The sequence below is a fragment of the Corvus brachyrhynchos genome, unplaced genomic scaffold (assembly GCF_000691975.1).
Source record: "Corvus brachyrhynchos isolate BGI_N302 unplaced genomic scaffold, ASM69197v1 scaffold229, whole genome shotgun sequence".
Classification (NCBI taxonomy): Eukaryota; Metazoa; Chordata; class Aves; order Passeriformes; family Corvidae; genus Corvus; species Corvus brachyrhynchos.
The window spans coordinates 222967-228132 of NW_008240042.1; the positions used below are offsets into that span (position 1 = coordinate 222967).

At 45.8% G+C, this 5166-nt stretch overlaps 1 protein-coding gene across 1 annotated transcript in view; it reads right to left on the bottom strand.

The window, feature by feature from the left end:
* The window catches only part of ABCG2 (ATP binding cassette subfamily G member 2 (Junior blood group)), a 20166-nt gene extending 15572 nt beyond the window's left edge, over nucleotides 1-4594 (bottom strand). Inside the window, exon 1 of the mRNA XM_017744106.1 lies at nucleotides 2884-4594. The gene's annotated coding sequence lies outside the window, so the exon portion shown is untranslated. The remainder of the gene's footprint in view (nucleotides 1-2883) is intronic.
* Between the last annotated feature and the right edge of the window lie 572 nt (nucleotides 4595-5166).

The window sequence follows — 5166 nt, forward strand, 5'->3', positions numbered from 1 at the left end:
AGGAAAATTCCAGTTCAGGAAGGCTTGATAGCCCAAATTGCCAGACAAAAACAATGTTCTTCGCTATTGTCCCTTGGGAAAGCATTAACTACTGGCAGCTGTGAGCAGAGGCTGGCTTCAGGTCTCACTGGACCCCTGGTGTAAGTTGTTACAGCCCTTCCTGGCTGCAGGGTGCTTGTGCCACTTGCAGGGACAGGATAGGGTGCTGTAGGTGGAACACCTGGAACATGGATTTACCTGTGTTCTGTTCCTCCCTTCAGAAAAACGTGTATTGGTGGGGACATGCCATTTATCAAAGTTAAAAAAAAATCTGCTTCAAAGGTGACAATACTGAAAATAGCATTTTACACTTTCAGAGCTGCTAGAATTTATTGCAGAAAGAAATTGCAGAATGCTCATTTGCTTAAAGCTGGAGTGGTTATTTCCTCTGTGTGAAACCTGTGTTGGCTGCTCTGTTCTCAAAGGGGCATAACCACTGCAAGGTCTCCACCACAGCACCTCCTTTGGCTGGCAGAATGACAGGACTCTGGACATGCTGCTGGGAAGGGGCTTGAGGAAGTCCCAAGCCCCAGCTTCTGCCTCTGAGCAGGGCTGGCACCAACACGAGATGGGGTCAGCGGTGGTGCTGCGTGGGTAATCTGTGGAAGCCTCTGAGAGTGGCAATTTGGATCTCAGCTAACAGTGTGCTGGGAGAAGATGAAGTGCTGACAATAGAAATAATGCTCACGTGCTAGAATTAGGCGTTTGATTTGCTTTGCTTTTTTGCATGCCTCTTTTTCACCGTAAAGAGTTGTAGCGAGATAATCAGTTTGGTATTTTGAAAATCAACATTCCCATTTCTGATCTAGCAATAAACTTCACCAGACAAACAGAGGGTCCTGCTCCTTCACAGCGAATGTAATTATCAGCTGTTTGCAATTGCTCCTTAGAAACGGAATCTCTAAAATATTGCAGCTTTTAATTGTTTAAAAAAAATTGAGTTTAATGTGATATACAGCCATGAAACATTTTAAGTCAGAGCTTTTGCAGGACAAAGAAACAACCAAGATGAATGTTAATAGAATAAATTCCTATGCAAATTTTAAATGAAGTTTCTCAGATTTCATTGCCAATGGCTTACAAATATTTACTTTAGATCAGAAATGAGCAGGAGATTCAATGACAACATGTACTGCCTGCTGTATTCAGAAGTATTTGTTAACTTCAATAAAGTGTTTCATATCCTTATCATATCAAGCCTGGCTATAACACACTTTGCATCAGCAAAATAAAAAACTTATAAACTCAGGAAATTTTGTAAATTTTGGTTTGCCAAATAGTTCTAAAACATTTTTATTGCCTTTGATTTCAGCATCATTTCAGCTCAAGCCTAATAGAAAATCCTTTTCTTCAGAGATATTTAGTCTCAGAAAATTTTGTCAGGAGACGAAGTACTGGATCTAGAGATTTAACCTTTCATTAATGGCAAAATGAAACTACTTTCTTAAAAACAACCAAGAAATCTCTTTGCCCACTGTTTCAATGCACATAAAATGAAAGTCTCAGTACAGTCACTTTCCTGAGTATTCTTCTGAGACTTGTAAAGTAGAAAGTCTCATTTTTCCTACACACACAGGGGCACTGAACAAAACCATCAAACAACGACGAAATGTGCTACAAAGTTCAATTGATACAAACCCACTTGAGCCTCAACAATACCATACCTGGAGTCTTTCAAACAGTTTCAGTAAAAGTATTTGTGTGCCTTAAGATATATTGTCTATACAAAAAGCTAAGGAACATTTATTCCCGTCAGTCTTCCTGCAAAGCTTTTGGCACCAGAGGGATTTGCAGTTCAAGTAGAAAAAAACCATAATACTAAAAAACAATACTTTAGGAGGGGTAGTAAAATTACTGGTAACAGAATTCAGACGTGCATTTTTTAAAATCCAGGCAGTTACTCAAAAGATTTTATCTCTGTAGAGAATAAGCATTGAAGTTACTTAAGGAGAAAGAATTTTAGAGACAGAAGCAGCTTTCAGCAGAATTTTCTAAAGGAAGCTGCCCCAAACCCTTTTTAGAAGCAGTCTTTTTTTTTCTGGATACTTGAACATGCCAGAGAAACCACAATTAAGTGTGTTATTATTTCTCATATTTTTAATGGGTAGAAAGTTAAGTCTTGCAACCTGCAGGCTGAGACAGTACTGTATGTGCATTTTGGACTTGGGATATATATAAATTCACAGAAGTTGTAAGTATACCTTTTCTACCCTGCTTCTTTAGCCATTTCCAGGGATGTGGACTGACCAGAGAATTTCTGTGGGGATGCAAAGGGGCCAGGACCATATAGTCCTCTTTCTCAGGAACACGTGCAGGAAATTAAAAGCGTTTGAGTAAATAAGGATAATGCGATTCTGGCAGTCTGTAAGTTAATTGGCATCCGATTTACCGGGGATTTGTAACCTACCTTCCATGAAAAGAGCCCTGTGTATTAACTGGGGACCGAGTAAGCAGCGCATGGTGCGTGCAGGCATTTGCATGCACGTGGATGTGCATGAGGGAACACCGAGGATGGCAGCTCCTGTAAAATTTTCTCATTTTTCACCTTTTTACTTGTTTTAATTTAAGCCTTGAAACTTCCCTTCTCCCCCCTCCCCCCCCCCAGCATTTTATAAAGCACATTTTCATTGATTTCTTGCCTTCCCAACAAGATCCCTTGAAAAGCTAGGAGAAGGCAGGCGAGCGTTTCGCTGTGATTTCCTTGGCTGTTGGAGAAAAACAGCTGCTGAATATAATTCCGCAGCAATGGCACGGTAAGCAATTCCTGGGCGAGGAAGCACGCCACTACACCGAGCTAAAGGTGCCTCAGTAAAAGGGCTGAACTGCTGCTACCGACTCACTCACCAGCAGCAGGTCCGGGTCAACGCTGCGGGGCTGCTGAGGAGGTGGCAGAGGCGCTGGGAGGCATGCAGGATCCAGAGAAGGGAGGAGCAGGAGGTGTACAGGAGCCCAGCGCCGACGGCTCGCTCAGCTTGCGGGACAGGGCAGTGCCACCCGGATCATCACATCTGCTGCAGGACGAGCTGGCAGCTGGCTTCCCTGCGCTCCGGCACCCGGGGAGTCTCCACCCTCTCTGTACGCTGGGGAAGCCACAGGGCCTTCTGGGGGGGGCAGGGCCAGGGCGAGCCACAGCCTTCACCTTTTCTCCTTTTAGCTGAACAAGTCGTAAGCGGCAAGGGCAGGACCTCGCCGGGAGCTGCCCCAACCCTACCATGCCAGTAGCGGTGACACTGAGTGAAGGAGAACATCTCCACCTGCCTGAGGCTTGCAACCATGGACAGCTGGCAGGGTGGGATGAATGCCAGCATGGCATGTTAGAAAAGGCTCACCTGGCTATGGTGTCTTCTCTCCCAGTGTCCTGAAGGTGGGTATGTTTTCCTTCAAAATGTTTCCTTCAAAAATGCAGAGGCTTTTCTGAGCCCATCAGAGCAGGGTTTTCACAGGACAGTATGTGGGCATGTCATTGGTGCTGTGGAAGGAACCAAAACTGAGGCAGCCATTGTTACAAAAGGTAGGAGCGCTGGTCCCCAGCTGAGGTTACTGGGCAGCATCAGCCACAGCTTTCCAGGAGCTGTGCTAACACTGGGTGCAGGATCAATGATGGGCATGCCACCTCTCATATGTGCTCTCTGATAGAGCTTTGCTTTCCAGGACAGTTGTAGCTTCCAATAACCCCAAAGATGAGGTTGAGCAAACTTTGGGGGATGCTGAAGGAACTCATTTGGTTCTGTTGGCGCCATCCCACATGATGGCTCTGCCAGAGCTTTGACAAATGCACAAGGCCATGGAGTCACAATCTTTCTCCTTGGCAGATGACTCAGAAGAGTACACATTATGGATAGTTTTCAGTTAAAATAATGATTTTTATCCTCTCTTTTTCCTAGCAAGACTTATCACTAATTATTAAACATCAAGGCTGCCTGTAAGAGCTCTCCTGTAACGAACACCACAGAGCCAGATTTTTCAGGTGGCTGTAACTTGGGATAGGTAAGTATATCATTGCTCATGAACCATGCTCCTGAGACCTTGTTCTTTCCTTTAGCAATGATTTTATAATAATTAACCCTCTACTGTATTTATATGAGACTTTTAAGCATGCCAGCAGCTAGTGAAAATCATTTCATAGTCCCAGTGGCATTTGAGAAGATGCACATGTGACCGAATAGGTGCAGAAATACTGTTATCTCATTCAGGGAGCATATCTGCAGCCTGGGCCGGAAACCTCAGTAGACAATTTGTAGTATCAGATCTGGGCTATTCCCAGGCAGCTTGGATGCAGGACTCAAAGGTGTTCTACGTAAGTTACTATACTGGGAGGATTTGTTGACTCTCTTGAAGGCAGAGGCCCTGCAGAGAGACCTTGACAAGCCAGAGGGCTGGGAAATCACCAACCACATGAAGTTTAAACAAAGACATGTGCTGTATTTTTCACCTGGGATGGGGCAACCCTGGATGTACGGACAGACTGGGGAATGAGAGACTGGAGAGCAGCGCTGTGCAAAGGGACCTGGGGGTCCTGGCTGATGGAGAGTTGAATGTGAGTCAGCGGTGCCCTGGCAGCCAAGAGGGCCAGCTGTGTCCTGGGGGCATCAGGCACAGCATCGACAGCTGGGCAAGAGAGGGGATTGTCCCGCTCTGCTCTGCACTGGGGCGGCCTCACCTCCAGTGCTGGGGGCAGTTTTGGGTGCCACAATATAAAAAAGACATTAAGCCATTAGAGAGGGTCCAAAGGAGGGCAACAAAGATGGGGAATGTTCTAGAGGGGCAGCCATACCAGGAGTGGCTGAGGTTATTTGGCTTGTTCAGCCCTGGAGAAGAAGAGAGTGAGGGGACACCTCATTCCTTGTGAGGGGAAGAGGAGGGGCAGGCACTGAAATCTTCTCTGTGGAGACACTGACAGGACCCCAGGGAATGGCCTGAAGTTGTGTCAGAGGAGGTTTAGGTTGGATATTAGAAGCAAGTTTCTTCACCCAGAGGGTGGCTGGGCACTGGAACACGCTTCCCAGGGAAGTGGTCACAGCTCCAAGCCTGACGAGAGTTCAAGAAGATTCTGGACAATACTCTTAGGTACATGGTGTGGTTCTTGTGACTGTCCTATGCCAGGCCAGGAGTTGGACTTTATGATCC